This window comes from Gossypium arboreum, chromosome 7 (genome assembly GCF_025698485.1).
Source record: "Gossypium arboreum isolate Shixiya-1 chromosome 7, ASM2569848v2, whole genome shotgun sequence".
NCBI lineage: Eukaryota > Viridiplantae > Streptophyta > Magnoliopsida > Malvales > Malvaceae > Gossypium > Gossypium arboreum.
Window position 1 is genome coordinate 68,506,420 of NC_069076.1, and position 19,961 is coordinate 68,526,380.

Consider the following 19,961-nt stretch of genomic DNA (forward strand, 5'->3'; position numbering starts at 1 on the left):
TCTTGAGCTAATTCAAACAAATTCAATTTATTATAACCTCATTGTGCTTGCTTATGGCGAATATGACAAGGATTTTAAATGGTCATATGGCCACTCTTTAGCTTGAATACACAATGGTCATGCACATTTTATACTACATCAAGCAATTCAATACAATTTATTTGAGCATCAAGGAAATGCTAAGGCCTTCAATAGGCTACCCAAGGCCGAATATTCATGTACATGTTGAGGTAAATTTTGCACTTAATACCTCACAAAAACAGCATGCAATCTACTAATTAATGCTTTGCACATTGTGGCCCAAAACTTATAATATAGCATCAAGCACTTATATGTGTGCTAGGCAAATTGTGCTTGCAATTTCACAAGCATTCTTCCACATTTTCTTCTTTAAATCAATATATTCATCACTTAGTTCATAACCAAACATAATGTGCAATCATATATATGCATATATGAGCATGGCGAATTTTCAAGGTGTCCATAGCCATCCAAAACACAAATTTTAACTAACATGCAAGAAGCATGAATCATGCTCAAGAATGCATCATGGCGAATATGACAATCATGCTCCTTTTCAACTTTAATCATGATAAAACAAAGAGAAAACTCAAAATCTTACTCATGAATAGAAAATCCATCATTGCATGCATCATCATCAAGCTTCACACTTAGCATGCAATGGCTTTATCACCATAACAACTTTGCCCAAATACCATTTCCATGGCATAACAAAGATTTGAGCCATGGCTAACATGCACATCAAGTTAGTAACCAAGTCATGCATGAAACTCCAAACACAACCTCATACATACCTTAATCTTGGTACAAGTATGGCCAAATCTCCTTCTAGTTCTCTTCTAAACCAAAAATGGAGCAAAATCCCTTTCTTCCTCCTTATGATTTTCGGCCAAAAGATGAGAAAGGATGAACAAATTTTTTGTTTTCTCTTCTTGGTTGCACTGCAATGGGGAATGCTACTCTCACACACATTTTTTTTCATTCTTTTCTTACCCATGCTTATTTGTTTATGATTTCTCCTAATGCCCAACAAAACATGTTTCATGACATGTCTAGCCCATATCACTTTGTCATGGCGGCCATCACTTGTAAAAAGGGAAATTTGACATGCAAGTCCATTATTTTGCATGCATGCTTTAATTAGTCATCACATATTTCCCTATCGTACTTTCAAAGTTCACTACTAAGTCCTTTCTTATAAATTAGCACCTAATTAATAAAAATCGAGACACGAAATATTTACGCATACCAATTCCACATACAATAAGCACGGAATATAACACTTAATTATTCTTGTGACTCGGTTTCGTGGTCCCGAAACCACTCTCCGACTAGGGTCACATTCGGGGTGTCACAATGTATGATGAAATTAATGCGGTAAATTCCCAGTTGAACCTAGGAATAGGTTGGATATCTATGTTATGCCATTTGGGTGATATGTGTGCCAGTGTAAGACCATGTCTAGGACATGGCATCGGCCACATTATGAGAGCCAGTGTAAGACCATGTCTAGGACATGGCATTAGCATTGATATGTCTGCTAGTGTAAGGCCATATCTGGGACATGGCATCGGCCTCGACATGTGAGCTAGTGTAAGACCATGTTTGGAACATGGCATCAGCAATTCACCCTCTCGTGTAAAGCTTGTCAGATATCCTTTAGTATTCCAAATGGTTTCATGGGTTATTTTAAAAGCTTATGATAATGATATGGAATGATATAATCATGTTGTGAGTGGTATAGGTTTTTATTTGAAACTCATGAGATATGAGTCTAGTTATGTTGCCTTGATGGTAAGAATGACATGAGTAAGTTCTAGCTATGGAAATTATCTTGGGACGATATTGAAATCTTTGGTTTATGCTTGTGATATATATAAGCATGTAGTGATATTTACCATGTTCACTCAAGAATGTTGTGTTGATTTATAACATGCATGGTTGATGTTGTTACTTATTTATATGCAACTTACTAAGCTTTACGCTTACTCCCTCTCCTTTCCATTTTCTTATAGTGTCGTTAAGCTAGTATCGAGGATCAAGGCAAGTCGGAGGCATCGATCACACTATCACCTGAAGCTTTGGTATAACTAGTTTAATATTTTGATTTTTGGCATGTATAGGGACTTGAATCTTTTGTTTTGTGTCTTGTTAGTTTAGCCATAAGAGTTGGCTCATATGAGGATGTGATATTCATTTTGTATAGGCCATTAATGTTGGCTAATATTGATTATTAATAAATGCATTTGATGCAAATTTCTCATGGTTGTAGTGATTTTGGTCATATGTGTTATGCTTGGATTGGTTTTGGTTGATGTTGTGTAGGTTGGTGAAAGTAAGGGTGGCAAAAAGGCTTGGTAAATAGCCTTATTTTTGTCCATATGGGCAGAAACATGGGTGTGTGTCTAAACCGTGTGTGACACACGGTCTATCCTACGAACGTGTAGTCCGGCCGTGTGTCCCCTGCACCTCTATTTTTCAAGTCAGTATGCATGGTAGTAAATACACAGGCAAAGACATGGCCGTGTGTCTCAGCCGTGTGAATAACATGGCCTAATACACGGGCGTGTGCCCTTAAGGGGTTGCTGACGTCAGAAACAGAGTGTCAAGGTTTTAGCACACGGGCGTGTCATGGCCGTGTGAGGGACACGGGTCATGGACACGGGTGTGTGCCAAGCCGTGTGAAAACCCCTATAGGTTCAAATTGAAAAATAAATTCGCACGGGCTAGAGACACGGTCGTGTCCCGATATGTTCAGGCCGTGTGAGTCACACGGGCCTACAACATGGCCATGTTAAGAAGACACACGGGCGTATCGCCCTTCCACACGGGTGTGTCGCCCTTCCACAAGGGCGTGTGCCCCTGTCAGTTTGAAATTTTACAAATTTTTCCAGAGTGCACAAATTAGCCTCGAATCAATTCCAAAGTGTATTCGGGGCCCTGTACGCCTATAGTAGGGATATTAAGGTATTGTGAAAATTTTTAATTTGGTGCGAGATTTCATATCAAGGAAATAAATGCTTGTATGTGTTTAAGTTCGGTAACACCTCGTATCCTGTTTCAGGGTCGAAATTGGGTAAGGGGTGTTATAGAATTCTAGTTGAAAGTCAAAGTAAAATTAGGACAAAAGCAGCACTTAAAACACATTTCAGTTTCTAAAAGGCTTTGTCAACTTGCATGACTAGCCCCACTCATTCTTATTAAGAAGGTTAGTCAATGGCTTGACTAAAGTTCCATAGTTCCTAATGAACCTTCTGTAGTACCCTGAAAGGCCCAAAAAACCTCAAAGCCCTTTAATTGATTGTGGAGTTTGCCAAAAAATCACACTTTTCACTTTAGATTTGTCCATGGCCATAGTTCCTTGGGAAATTACATGACCAAGGTACTTAGTTCAAGGGGAACCAAATTAGCATTTACTTTGAGATGCAGCAAATGATAGAACCAAGACATGGAGTAAACAAAAATGCCATCAAAAAAATTCAAAGCTCTTTAACTGATTGTGGAGTTTGCCAAAAAATCACACTTTTCACTTTAGATTGGTCCATGGCCATAGTTCCTTGGGAAATTACATAACCAAGGTACTTAGTTCGAGGGGAACCAAATTGGCATTTACTCTGAGATGCAGCAAATGATCTAACCAAGACATGGAGTAAACAAAAATGTCATCAAAGAAAATCGGCACAGACTTCCTCAGAAAGGGCTTGAACATTGAGTTTATTAATCCTTGAAAGCTGGAGGGGGCATTGGTTACACCAAAGGGCATGGTCAGAAACTCATAATGCCTTCATGTGTCCTAAAGGTTGTATTATGGATATCAGGCTCCTAGATCCTAATTTGATGGTAGTCTGACCTGAAATCCAACTTGGGAAAAAACACTATCTGTCCCAACTCATCCAAAAGCTCTTCAATGAAAGGAATGGGAAAGTTATCCTTAATGGTCAACTAGTTAAGTTTCCTATACTCCACACATAACCTCCAGCTACCATGTTTTTAACCATCACAATAGGAGTGGAAAAAAGAGCTATTGCTGTCCTTGATAATTCCTTCTTACAGAATCTCCTAGATCAACTTTTCCATCTCATTTTTTTGCACAGTAGGATATCTATAGGCCTAATTTTTACTATCAAAGTCTCATCTTTCAAGGGTATTTTGTGGTCCTGTAGAGGTAGAGGAAGGCCTATAGGTGCCTTAAAGATATCCTCATACTCCTTCAATAAGTGATGCAAATCAACAGGAATAGAAGAGCAACCATTAGCAATGAAGAGCAACCATTAGCAATGATGCTTACACAGGTGCTGCCAGCACCATTGCGTATGGTCCAATGAATTGGCCAATTAGATAAAAACATTTTGTGGGATAAGCTCTAGTAGTTGAATAGTACTTGGTAGAATCCCTTTTAACAAACAATGTTTCCCTTCATAAGTGAACTACATTTTCAAAGAGCTAAAATCCCATGCAATGGTCCCTAAAAAGAGTAGTCCCAAAATGCCTAGCACTAGGTCACTGCCCTTCAAAGGTAACACAAAGAAATTATTGGTAAAACTGGTGGTCTGAGTCTTTCAAGTCACCCCTCAACATATACGACCAGAAGATAGGGTACCCCCATCAACAATTGTAACCTTCAACTTATTCATCTAGTTGATTGGTAGGGATAGTTGTCTAACTAGCTTAGCATTAGTAAAGTTGTAAGTGCTACCTAAATCCACTAGTATGATAACCTTGGCATTTCTAATGCATGCTGCAACATTCATAGTATTAATTCCCTGGGATCCCTGAATGGTATGTAAGGACAGTACTGATCCCTAAGCAACCTTCTCAGTAGGAGTGATATCCTCAAGTTGATCAAGACACTCTTGGAATTCCTCATCCTCCCCTCTAAATAAGGGTACAATAAGAGTTGGGACTTCACACACTTATGGCCAATACTATATTTAGCTCCACATTAGAAAAATAAGCCCATTTTCTTTCTGTCTTCAATTTCAGCTAAAGATAATGATCGAAATGGTCCTTTAACCTGTCCACCAGATCTTACTATTCCACTAGTCTGAGTAGTAGGAGCTGTTGTTACCCTAGAGGTCAAAGAAGGCAGTGAAGCTACCCTAGATAGGGTCCTCCATCTTGTTAAGAGACCACATTTGGAAGAGCTTAAGTATTTTCTTCACCTATCATGCTATCAAAAACCCTTCCATTAAGGACTTGGGTTTAAAGAGTTGTAGTTATTAACCAATCTCTACTTTCAAGTTGCTGATAAAAATGCTCAAGGTATATATTTTAGGCAAGTGAATTTGATTCAAGAGGCTAACAAAAGCATCACGATATTGGTCTACCGAACCTAGTTACCTTAAGGATAATAGATCAGCCATAGGGTCCTGGAACAAACACGAGCCAAAATGCTTCCGTAGGCTTTGAGCATAAGAATCCTAAGTTAGCATGTGAAATCCTCCTTGGCATTGGGTATAAAAGTGATACCAGTCAAGGGCCTTACCTTCCAAATGCAACATGACTGTTTTAGCTCGAGCATTGGCAGTAATGCCCTCAACCCTGAAGTATTACTCCAGCTTAGCTCACCAACCTCGAAAATCAAATCCATTAAATTGAGGGCGCTCTAACTTTTAAGTCTTTGGAATTAACTCCATACTACCCTGACAATGAGAAAGGATCAAACTTCTAAGATCCACTCTAGGAGAAGTTGGAAAGAACTCCTTAGGGGAAAACCAAGGGAAGACCACCTAGGTTCCTTTCCCTTTATCTGGACATTGTTCAGTAGAGGAAGAACCAGTCAAGTAGCCTAAATATTGTTCAAATAATCCTTTTAGTTCTAACTTTAGCTCCCTTGAAAATCTTCCTTTAGTTCCTTGGTGACCTTCCATTCGATTGTCCTATTAAGAAAACTCAGTTTGAAGCTTGGCCACCTTCTATTGAAGATGGCTAAAACTCAGTTTGAAGCTTGGCCACCTTCTATTGAAGATGGCTAACCTCTTCCTGCAGGCAAGTCGAAATTCCTTCTCCTACCTTCAAGGATCATCTTGTTCTGATAACTTTGATATGTTTGAATTCTAAAAGTTGAGAGAAAGAGAGAAAAAAAGAACATCGAGCAATAGAGGAATGAAAGTTTCCAAGAGAGCTTTTAATAAAACTGATCTATTACTATTAACTAAAGAATTGAACTTAAATAGAGAAAAGAGTCCTAATCCTAATTGGGAAAATAGTTCCTTATTCTAATAAACTACTAAAAGATAAAATAAAAATATTCGTAGAATATGAATAAAATTTATCTACCAAAATAAGATTTATCTACCTAAATAAATTTAAAATATATATATATATATTTCAACACCTTCCCTCAAGTTGGTGCATATATATCAATCATGCCCAACTTGCTTATAAGAAAATCAAACTTATCTTAAAGAGTCCTTTGGTGAGTATGTCAGCAATCTGATGTTTTGAAGGAACAAACAGTATGTACACTTTGCCATCTTCAATCTTCTCATTGATAAACTATCTATCAATCTCAACATGTTTAGTTCTGTAATGTTGGACTGGGTTGTGAGCAATACTAATGGTAGCTTTGCTATCACAGTACAACTTCATTGGTGACGTTATTAGTTTCCTCAGCTCTTCTATAATTCTTTTTAACCACATCATTTCACAAATTCCTTGAGCCATTAATCTAAACTCAGCCTCTGCACTACTTCTTGTTACAACACTTTGTTTTTTGCTTCACCAAGTCACAAGGTTTCCCCAAAAAAATGTACAGTATCCTGATATAGATCTTCTATCTGTTATTAAGCCTGCCCAATCTGCATCTGTATAAGCTTCAATTCCTCTTTGTTTGGATTTCTTGAAGAATAAGCTCTTTCTAAGTGAACTCTTCAAGTATCTTAGAATTCGAAACACTGCTTCTTCATGTTCCTCTATTAGAGGGTGCATAAATTGACTCACTAAGCTCACTGCAAAAGCTATGTCTGGCCTTGTATGTGATAAGTAAATTAACATACCAACTAATCTTTGGTACTGCCCTTTATAAACTAATCGACCTTCTTTATTTCTGAATTTTACATTTGGATCAATTGGTGTGTCAGCTGGGCGGCAGCCACTTATCCCAGCCTCTTTTAAAAGATCAATCACATATTTTTTCTGAGAGACTACAAGACCCTTCTTTGATAGAGCAACTTCTATTCCAAGAAAGTATTTCAAAGGACCCAGGTCTTTGATCTCAAATTCCAATGCTAGATGCTCCTTGAGACGCCTTATTTCATCCACATCATCTCCAGTAAGAATGATATTATCGATATAAACTATAATAACTGCTATTATACCTTTTTGTGAATGTCGATAGAACATTGTATGATCAGCTTGCTCTTGTGAGTAACCTTGTTTTTTAACAACTTGAGTGAATTGTTCAAACCAAGCTCGAGGAGACTGCTTTAGACCATACAAAGATTTCTTGGTTTTACATACTCGAGTTCCAAAGTTTTCTTCAAAACCTGGAGGAGGATCCATGTAAACTTCTTCTTCAAGTTTCTCATTTAGGAAAGCATTCTTCACATCCAGCTACTGTAAAGACCAATCAAGATTAACAGCAATTGATAAAAGAACTCTAACGGAATTTAATTTGGCTACTGGAGCAAATGTTTCAAGATAATCTATCCCGTATGTTTGAGTGTACCCTTTAGCCACCAACCAGGCTTTGTATCTATCTAAAGATCCATCTGGTTTGAATTCGGTTGTGAACACCCATTTACAACCCACTGTTTTTTCCTTACAGGTAATTCCATTGTTTCCCATGTACCTATTTTTTCAAGAGTGCGCATATCTTCTAAGATAGTCTCCTTCCACTTAGGAACCTGTAAAGCATTTTTCAAAATTTTTGGTATTTTTACAGTATCGAGACACGAAACAAAGGTTGATAATGTCGAAGACAAGGCTTTATAGGATACAAAGTTAGACATGTGATATTTGACAATATTTCTAAGACCTTTTCTTTTGGCAATTGGAATATCTAAATTAGAAAATTCATTTGCTAGATTATGAGCTTTACCTGGACTTTTGATAGGATCTTGTGGGTCAGATTCTTGGTGATGAATCTGGTGGATTCCACTTTCTTGATTTCGATTTCTTCTTGAGCAAACAATTAACTCCTTTGTTTGTTCTTTATTCTCATGATCAGACTCTAGACCTTCATACTCCTTTTCATTAACATTAACATCATTAATTTTTGTGTTAATCATAAATTCACCTTCCCCATTATTAGAATCCCTATGTTGTATATTCCTAGTCTTTTCTTGATCAATTATAGAATCTTACTTAGTATAATTCCCTCCTTGAAGATTAGAATCAAAATAATATTGTGTTACAAATGTGACACCCATGGTAACAATAATCTTCCTATCAATTGGATCATAACATTTGTAACCCTTTTTATTAGAAGCATAGCAAACAAAGACACATTTTTTTGCTCTAGGATCTAGTTTACCTTGGTTGTGAAGATGAACAAAAACACTACACCTAAAAACTCGGTGGGATAAATCTATGATCAATTTAAAGTTAGGAAAGTTATCTTTAAAGAGACGAAAAGGAGTTCTATAGTTTAGAGTTTTACTAGGCATTCTATTAATAAGATATGTAGTTGTTAACAAGGCTTCGCCCCAAAGATAACGTGGTACCTGACTAGTGAACATCAAGGCTTTAGTTACTTCCAAAAGATGTCAGTTTTTTCTTTATGCAATGCCATTTTATTGTGGTGTATTTGTACAAGAACTTTGGTGGACTATTCCATGTTTGGTTAAGAAAACACCTAATTGGTCGCTAAAAAATTTCCTATCATTGTCAGTCCGAAATACTTCTATTTTCACACCAAATTGTATTTTCACAATAGTATAAAAAGACTGAAACACATTTTTAACTTTAGACTTATCTTTTAATAAAAACACACAACAAATTTGAGTATGATCATCAATAAATGTGAAAAACCAATGTTTTCCTGAAAAATTCGATACTCTTGAAGGTCCCCAAACATCACTATGAATTAATGAAAAAGGTTTGGAGGTTTTATATTTTTGAGGTGGAAAGAATGACCGATAATGTTTAGCCAATTCACAAAATTCACAATGATTTGAAGAAGGACTTTTATTTTTAAATAGATTAGGTAAAAAATATCTTAAATAGTAAAAATTAGGATGTCCAAGCCTATAATGCCAAATCATAATGTAACACCCCTAACTCGTATCCGTCGCTGGATTAGGGTTAACTACGTTACCGGACAAATCAAAATGTTTTACGAACAATTCATATACATCATTCTCTAATAAAAATCAAACATAAAAAATAAGTCCCTTATTAGGTCAACAAGACCTTAAACATACTTTAGAAAGGAGTCGGGACTAAATCGAGCACATACAAATTTTTTCCAAAACATAAACATTTTTCTAAGTTATAAAGGTCACAGGCCCGTGTGAACAGGCCGTGTGCCTCAAACGGCATTAGACACCCGTGTGTCAAGGCTGTGGCAAAACAGGGCATACATACTGACTTCACCTCATGGCCACAAGACACACCCGTGTGTCTTGGCCGTGGTCGAAGCTGACTTGGGTCACACGGCCGATCACTCGCCCGTGTGTTTAGCCTGGGTACCCTTTTGAAATGGCCACACATGCTCATGTACCAAGGCTGTGTGCCTCACACGGTCACCAGACACGTTCGTGTGTCTAGGCCGTGCTCGAGAATGACTTGAATAGCTAAATTACAATGGAAACACGGTCGAAACACACACCCATGTGCTCAACCATGTGGGGTGAAATTAGGCTTGGTTTAAGCCACATTTCCCACCTAACTCAAGCATTCCAAAACCACAACATTGTAGCATTATTTGTATACATTCATAGGAAACCAAATCAACCAATTTATATATATTTCTTGCCATTCAATTACCATCCAATTCACTACTCAATTTCACAACCAACATACCAAATCAATGTACCAAAATGATCACAACTTGCATAAGTTCCAAATAGATAAACTCATCATTTTATCACATACTTCATACGACAGAACTTACCAATTCAACATTCCATATTCAAACCATCACATAAATATTATATTTATCATATAACTTACCTATCAAACACATCATTGAGGCCAACTTAAAAGGCCATACATACCAACATTTACAAGCCAAATCTCAAGGCTAGATATTCACATCACAAAACATACAAAATACTTCTAGCCTATACATGCCATATACCATTTATACAACTCTCAAAATCGTACCAAAATAGATATCCGATAGTGTGAGTGAGTCACTGACGTTCCCTGGATCTGATCTAGCTTTATAACACTATAAAATAGATAACATTTCACACAGTAAGCTTTAAAGCTTAGTAAGTTCATGATATAACACATTTAACTCATCGATTAAAATAAAATTCTATCATTTAGCTAACACTTAATGCAACTCATCTCATCATTCATTTACATAACCTTTCATCTACTTCATACTCAATATCATCAACCACTTAGGTTCCGTACATACCTGTAACATCACGTTCTTATCTATCACATTTATCACTTTGATGCTCGATGCACTACTTCATTCGATCATACTTGAACATTCGATGAACTTGCACACTCAGTGCCAAATAATTAGCCGAAGCTATAATAATGTCGCACAATTAGTGCCATTTCATTAAACCAAACTTATATCAGTATCGCACACATAGTGCCGTTTATTCAGCCATTGCTGTTATATTCTCGTACACTCATTGCCATTTTTAATAGCCGTAGCTATTTCATTTCTCGCGCACTTAGTGCCTCAAATTCGATTCACATTTCACATGCTCCAACTTCTCAATCTCATTTCTATTTATTTCATCACATACAAACATTATATAAATAATATGTATTATACACGAACTTACCTCAGACGTAAAAATGACGATATTAGTCGATCAATCGAGCACTTTTTTTTGCCTCGATCTAGGTCCAAATTTCTCCTTTCTTGATCTATATGTATTCAAAATTAACTCATTTAATCACCAACACATTCAATTTAATACACAAACACATCTTTGGGAATTTTTTCACTTTAGCCCCTAAAATTACACATTTTGACATTTTAGTCCTTATTACACAAAACACAAAATATATAAAATTCATCAAAACCATGCCTTAGCCGAATTTTCCTATGATCCATATCAGCCCATATTTATCATTTATTTCACATTTTAATCCCTAAATTTCTCATTTTCATAATTTAGTCCAAAATACTCAAATTCATCAAAAATCCCACTACAAAACAGAGTAATCTAACACATATCTTCCATTTACTATCGTCAAACTTCATAAAACTCACATTATCAACAATGGCTCAACTCAAAATGATCAACAATTTCCAAAATTCATACATGGGCATGATAGTATTCAGAGCAACGATTACAAAAACGTAGAAAATATAAAAAATGAATGAAAACACATACCTTAATTAGCCAATATAAGTGTTGAAACCCTAGCTTGCTTATTATTTTATTTTTCTTTGGTTTTCGGCAATGGATGAGCATAAAATGGCTTATTTTCATGCCTTTGTTTAATTAAATCAAAATTATTTAGCCCTTAACCAATTTAACCCTTATTAATATCATTAAAATTCCACCAACTAATGTCCATTAATGTCTATTCATGAATTCAATGGTCCATTTACAACATAAGGACCTCAAATTTAAAAAAACACAACAATTCAGCACTTAATCAAATAGAATGCCACTTTTGCATTTTTTTACGATTAAGTCCTTTTTCAATATTAAGCACACAAATGATAAAAGTTCCATACGAAACTTTCACACATGTTTAACCTCATACTGTAAACACATAAAATAATATTAAAATATTTTTTGGCTCATATTTGTGGTTTCAAAACCACTATTCTGACTAGAGTCTAAACTAGGTTGTTACACATAAACTTATCAAAATTAGAAACAAAATTTAAACATAAAGTAGTTGTTGGTTGACTTAGATGGTTGTCTTCAAGAAAGTAAATTCCTCCAAATTCTTTAGCATTGCCAATCATCCTCCCCGAGACCATGTCCAGAAACTTACACATAGATGAGTCAAATATAACAGGACAATTTGAGGACTGGGATAATTTACTAACCAATATGAGATTACAAGCTAGATTTGGCACATGTAAAACATCATGTAAAACCGAGGAAGATGAAAGTTTAACAGTGCCTTTCCCGGCTATTGCCGAGAATGACCTATCTACTACTTTGATCTTTTTGTTTCCTGCGTAAGGTGTGTAAGTTTAAAAAAGAAAATGACTACTAGTTGTGTGATCACTAGCTACAGAATCAACAATCCACGTGTTTGTTTTACAAGACTTGACATTGAAAAAAATAGAAAAATCAGTACTTGATTGGGCAAAAGAGGAAGAAGGATTATTGGATGAGTTAGGAATAGAAGAATTCATCCAAAACTGCAGTGATTGAAAAAACATGTGTAGATGCTGTAATTGTTCCTTAGTGAATGGAGACCCTTCTAGAGAACTTTTGCCCTCATAATTTCTATTAGTTGTTTGGAAAGGTCTGCTATCCCCTGATTGTGAACCACGACCATTGCCACTTTTTTTCCTTCCATTTGTCGGTTTCCCATAGAGCTTCCAACATATTTCTCGAGTGCGCCAATATTTTTTGTAGTGATCGCACCAAGGTTTAACCATGATGTTACTAGAGATTTAACCTAACTCTGATACCATGAAAGTTTCCAAGAGAGCTTTTAATAAAACTATTCTATTATTATTGACTAAAGAACTGAACTTAAATAGAGAAAAGAGTTCAAATCCTAATTGGAAAAATAGTTCCCTTATTCTAATAAACTACTAAAACATAAGGGAAATTATGAAGTCCTTTTGTCTAATAACTAGTTCCAGGATAGAGGCCCGTGCCACTTCACACTTCCAAGTACTAGAGTTTTAAGCTTTTTTTTTTTTTTTTGTCCTTCCTTCTCCCCTTCTTAGCAGGGAGAAGTAGGGCATTTGAGGCGGAGATTTAATCTCTATTACACTTCAAAATGGGAAATGCATAGAGCACAACTATAATCCCATTCCTCGCTATAAATTGTTCGACTTTGCCATGCCCAAATGAGCAGAAAATTGATCTGTTCTTTATCTTTTTCAGCTTACAACTATTTTTCAAGCTAAGAATAAGCACCAGTTTTGCCAATATTTACTTGATATATAAATATTCTATTCATGCAATATCTCTAGAGAATGATCTTAGTGCTACCAATACAAATGTTCAACTATTGCGTATAAGTTATTATTCTCAAGTCATACCTCATAAACATACGTTAAACATGTATAACTGACATTAACCCAATAGATATCATTATGTAGCAAACACATCATTGTTATGTCATACTCATACAATGGTCATCCATTAACATATATTTGAACTCTCCGGGTTAAGGGTAATGGAAACCTGATTCAAAGGCCAAACTCTGAAGTTCAAAGATGAAACATTACCAAGTTTGTGCATATTATTACAACTAAATAAGACCTGTTAGGGAATGCTTTATTGGTGTAATGGGGATGTTTCCTTTTCTGTTATTTTGGTTAGTTAAACATACCGCTTAGTGTCTTAGTTTAAAGAAACGGTGTGTTTTGCTTGAGGGGATAAAACGAAGCGTATGGGGGTCTTATGTTAACAGGCTCAATTAAAATTCAATTTCCCTGTAACTTCTTTCTCTTTTGCTTTTTAACAATAAAAGTAGGGGGTAAGCAGTTATCCTGATGGTTATGGAATGAAACTTTCATTTTTTTTCTTTCCTTGTTGAAAATTTATTTAGGTAAATAAATCTTATTTAGGTAGATAAATTTTATTCATATTCTAGGAATATTTTTATTTTATCTTTTAGTAGTTTATTAGAATAAGGGAACTATTTTATATTAAAATTGTGAAAGATTAATGGAGCCTTCTTGGATTAGTTTATGTATGTTTTCCATGCAAAAGAGAATTTTGTAACTTTGCGATAATCCCAATCTTGCTTCTATTAGCATTTGTTTATGTGACTTTAGGTGATAGTGGAGAACGCATAGAGAAGTGACATTCCTACCGTTGACAAGAAGAAGTAAGAAATTGTTTCATGCCAAGTTTAGTATCATGTTATGTTCTTTTTTTCTACTTTTAGCGGAAAAAAGTAAGTTGTTACATCAGTACTAGCCACCAAGTGCATGGCTGGTGCATTCTAGTCCTTTCAATACAATTTTTCCATCCACTTTGTGGAATCTCTTATGGTACTCGGCTTAACTTAATTAAATGATTTCCAGATACTTAGTCTCAATTAAATGACTTCCAGATACTTAGTTCCATCTGGCCTGACGATGGGTCAATTTGTGTATGTTATTCAAAAGAGAATTAGACCGAGTGCTCAAAAGGTTATCTTCATATTTGTGGACAGAGTCCTCTCTCCAGCAAGTTTTCGTTCCACGTGGAAATTTTGTTCTCTTTGACTAATGTTGAATGCTTATTTGTCAGCTTTTATTTCTTATGGATCTACTAAATTAACTATCACTCTCATATTGCAGGTGCGACTATATCAACCATCTATGATGAAAAGAAGGATGAAGATGGGTTTCTGTATGTTACATACAATGGAGAAAACAATTTTGGTAGCAGCTGAACTAATACAACGGCCGTGTTTTCATGTTAATGTTTTCCTCCCATGAAATGGTATCAATAACTGTGGCGTTATGTCTGATATGTGACCTTATAGTCCTTTTACTTGTATAGTTCCTCTACATATAGCTTCTCAAGAGACTAATGTTAAATCAATTGAGCAATTTGAAATTAAATGAAGTGTGTTATATAAATATATATTCCTACATATTTCATTTCCAATCTGCAACATGGTATGTTCGGTGAGGCAAGTGTAAATCATATTGAAGTTCCTAGTTCAGCTCCATGAGATGAGATACCAGCATAGCAGGTTAGCCAAAAGCAATCTCAAATGCTAGCAAGAGGCAAATGTCGGGTTAGAACATGGAAATTGTAATCATTTAGAATCCTTAAGAAACAAATAGTGTGGATTGTGGAGGATCGTTCAAGGTTTCGGGGCCCATGGCAATTGAATGAATCACGTCGGTAAGTGACACATGTCATGCATGGTTAAGGGCACTTACTTTTAGTGTTTCGTGCAACATGAACAAATAGGAGGTGGTCCAAGTACCCTTGCTTTCTTTCTTCTATATATGCTCCTACCTACACTTGTTAATTTGTGGATGATCACTGATTTGAGGTTTGGTTAATTCCTATTAAGTCTCTTTATTTCATTTTCCTATAGTATGAGTTAAATATAATAAAAGAAGTATTTAAAAATGGACGAAATATCTCTACTCTAAAGCATGGTCTGCTGTGCTGCCTGCTTGAAATGGAAACTTGAGATAAATAAATGCTACAGTTTCGTTAATTAATGGTTCAATACATTTGAATAGAAAAGATACTCTCACACGCATTAGCTTTCTTGAATTTTTTGGTCATATTACAAAAGAAAATCTCTATTTTGGAGTCAACCTCCCATATGTAAGTTTAATTTTTCCAAAAGGAAATTGTTTTAGTTTTCCCTGGTGAAGGGGGGTGTGCGTGTAGAGACCCCAATTGATTAAAAATATGGAGAAAGAGGACATGAGAGAGGCGACCCATATATCAACTTTTCTTACCTATTCTCACTCATGCATCTGTATGTTCTAAAAGAGATCATCTTCAGTCTATCGAGATACCTGCATTTAATGCTCTAACTACACATACCACCATAGGCTATACTTCCACTTCTTCTATCTCTCAAATCCCAGCACTGCAAACGAGTTTCCGGCTATTCGATCGGAGTTGTCTCCCAATTATTTTCCCTTAACATGCCAATCACATCTTGTTTTTGTTAGAATTAAGTGACCCGAATCATTATTTAAATAAAATACAGTGGTAAAATAAAATAAAAGAAGAATCCATATAGAATTACACTTCTTTTATTTTATTTTAGAATAAGGTTTTTAACCCTTATTAAATTCCATCTATTTGATATTAATTAGAATAAGGTGATTCAGGCTTAATAGAATATGGCTTTACAAGCTTATAAATAGACATAGTCTATTCCTCTTGAAATTATTCGAATTCGACATAATGAATTTTCTTCTCTTCTGCTAGTGATTTTTCCCGAAAAGGTTTCCACGTAAAAATCTGTGTACTCTTTATTTTATTTTATTTTATTTTTTTACAAAGTGGTATCAGAGCTTCTGGGTTGTTCATCTAGATCACGGTAATGGCGTATTTGAAGTATGAAATTCCGCTGTTGGATCGCAACACCAGATTTGCATTGTGGCGATTAAGATGCAAGCGCTTCTTGCAGATGGATCTCGGAGGATGCCTGCTAGGGATAAATAAGATGCCTTCGACATTAACAAATGAAGAGAAGAAGCGTAAGGATCGAAAGGCGTTAACATAATTACATCTGCATTTGTCCAAAGAAATTTTACAGAATGTGATGAAAGAGAAGACCGTCGCTGCATTATGGAAAAGGGTAGAACAAATATGTATGTCGAAAACTCTAACAAGCAAGCTGCATATGAAGCAGCGTCTTTATGCTCATTGTTTGGAGGAAGGTGCGTCTGTATACAAACACTTAACAGTGTTTAAAGAAATTCTCTCAAACTTAGAGGCCATGGAGGTTCAGTATGATAAGGAAGATCTAGGGTTGATTCTACTTTGTTCGTTGCCCCCGTCTTGTTCAACCTTTAGAGACACAATTTTATATAGCCATGAGTCTCTTACAGTTGATGAGGTTTATGATTCTTTGACCTCGTATGATAAGATGAAGCATCTTGTGGTTAAACCTAACTCTCAGGGAGAGGGTTTCATTGTTCGGGGAAGACAAGATCGAAATGCTGATGATGATCGTGGAAGGACACAGGAACGGAATCCTCGCTATAAATCTAAGGGTAGATCAAAGTCTTCAAATAGAGGTAAAACTTGTAACTTCTGCAAGAAGAAAGGGCACATTAAATCTAAGTGTTATAAGCTACAGAACAAGATTAAAAGGGAGGCTGCAAATCAAAAGGGAAAACAAACAGAAAATTCAGGTGAAGCTGATGTTGTAGAAGACTACAGCGATGGTGAACTTTTAGTTGCTTCAGTCAACAATTCTAAAGTGAGCGAGGAGTGGATACTTGATTCAGGCTGCACCTTCCACATGAGTCCCAATTGAGATTGGTTTACAACTTACGAAACAATGTTTGAAGGATAATGCTTCGTGTAAAATCATAGGTGTTGGAACAATTAAAGTTAAGATGTTTGATGGAGTTGTCAGAACACTCAGTGACGTACGACATGTTCCAGAATTGAAAAGAAATTTAATTTCGTTGAGTACTCTTAATACAAAAGGGTGCAGATACACAGCTGAGGGTGGAGTTTTAAAGATTTCCAAAGGTTCCCTTGTTGTGATGAAAGGGCAGAGAAAGACTGCCAAGTTATATATTTTGTAGGGTTATACTATTACTGGTGATACAACTGTCACTTCCTCTTCCTTGTCAGATGATGATATTACTAAACTTTGGCATATGCGCCTAGGGCATATGAGTGAGAATGGCATGATAGAATTGAGAAAAAAGAGGACTTCTTGATGGGTAAGGAATTTGCAAACTGAATTTCTGTGAGCATTGTGTTTTTGGGAAGAAAAAGAGAGTTTGATTCACCAGTGGAATCCATAACACGAAGGGAACATTGGAGTATATTCATTCTAATCTGTGGGGGCCATCCAGAGTGCCTTCGAGAGGTGGAGCTAATTATATGCTAACCTTTATTGATGATTTTTCTAGAAAAGTTTGGGCGTTCTTCTTGAAGCAGAAAAGCAATGTGTTTTCCGCATTTAAGTCTTGGAAAATTATGATTGAAAAACAGATGGGAAAACAAATAAAATACCTTCGTACAGACAATGGCTTAGAGTTTTGTTCTGATGAGTTTAATAGATTGTGCAAGTTAGAAGGGATCGTGAGACACTTGACAGTTTGCCATACTCCACAGCAAAATGGCATTGCAGAATGAATGAACAGAAAAATCATGGAGAAGGTTCAATGTATGTTGTCAAATGCCAACTTACCAAAGTCGTTTTGGGCTGAAGCAACCTCTACTACATGTTTTTTTAATCAACCAATCCCCATCCGTTGCCATTGAGAAAAAGACTCCACAAGAGGTATGGTCTAGTAATCCTGCTAATTATTTTGATTTAAAGATTTTTGGGTGTCTTGCATATGCTCATGTTGATAATGGAAAATTGGAACCGAGATCCATTAAATTTGTTTTTTTTTGTTATAAAGCTGGTGCAAAAGAGTATAAGTTATGGTGTCCTGAAAATAGAAAAATTGTGATTAGCAGAGATGTTGTTTTTGATGAAACTGCTATGTTACCTAACTTATCTCTTAAAGACTCTTCCAATAAAGAAAATCAAAAGTAGGTGGAGCATCAAATTAATACAGAGTCGACACCTCAAGCCAGTACAAAAATTGAGAATAGAGTTACTTCTTCACCGCAATACTTTATCACCAAAAATAGAACTAGAAGAGAAATTAAACCTCCAAAGAAGTATGATGAGGCTGATCTAGTTGCTTATGCTTTAAATGTGGCTGAAGATATAGATGCAAACCGAGAGCAATCTAATTATTCTGAGGTAATTAGCTGTTAAGACTCAGAAAAGTGGATGTTTGCTATGCAAGAGGAGATGAAATCGCTTCACAAAAACAGAACATGGGATCTTGTGAAACATACTAAAGGTAAAAAGGCTGTTTGTTGTAAATGGGTATTTAAAAAGAAAGAATGGACTCCAGGAGTTGAAGAACCCAAATATAAAGCAGGGCTTGTTGCAAAGGGTTACAGTCAAATTCAAAGAGTAGACTTCACAGATGTGTTCTCCCCAGTTGTGAGATTCAAGCTTTGCTTAGTATTATGGCCATGCATGATTTGGAGCTTGAGTAGTTAGATGTAAAAATTTCATTTTTTCATGTAGAACTTGAGGAGGACATCTACATGCAACAACCAGAGGGTTTTACAGTCTTAGAAAAAGAATATTATGTTTGCTTGCTGAAAAAGTCCCTTTACAGTTTGAAATAGTCACCAAGGCAGTGGTACAAAAGGTTTGATTCCTTTATGATTTATCAAGATTTCAAAAGAAGCAGTTTTGACAGTTGTGTTTACTTTAAGAAAAACAGTGATGGTTCTTTTGTGTATCTTCTTTTTTATGTTGATGACATGTTGATAGCAGCAAAAGATAAATGAGAGATAAGAAAGGTCAAAGCCAACTAATTGAAGAATTTGAGATGGAAGATTTAGGACCAGCAATGAAGATACATGGTATGGAGATTCTCAGAGATAGAAAAACAAGTAAATTGTACCTAAGTCAGAAGGGGTACATTGAGGAAGTCCTTTGCAGGTTCAATATGCAGAGTGCTAAGCCTATTAGTACTCCTTTAGCAGCCTATTTCAGACTTTCATCAGCTTTGTCTCCATAATCAGATGATGAGATTGAGTAAATGTCACATGTTCCATACTTTAGTGCAGTGGGATCTCTCATGCATGCTATGGTTTGTTCACGTCTAGATTTTTGTAGTCAGTGCAGTTAGTAAATATATGGTGAATCCTGGTAAAGAACACTGGAAAGCAGTTCAGTGGATTTTAAGATACTTACAAGGTACTACTGATGTTTGCTTACAGTTTGGAAGAACTGAAGATGGAGTCATTGGGTATGTTGATGCTGATTTTGCTAGAGACCTTGATAGAAAAAGATCTCTCATAGGTTATGTCTTTACAATCGGAGGTTGTGCAATCAGTTGGAAAGCCATTTTGCAAACTACAGTCGCTTTGTCTACTACTGCTTTGTCTACTACTGAAGCTGAGTACATGACAATTACT

General features: G+C 35.9%; 1 pseudogene; it reads left to right on the forward strand.

Moving 5' to 3' along the window:
* Window positions 1–14,691, forward strand: part of LOC108486399 (autophagy-related protein 8f-like) — a 34,040-nt pseudogene extending 19,349 nt beyond the window's left edge.
* Window positions 14,692–19,961: the final 5,270 nt, after the last annotated feature.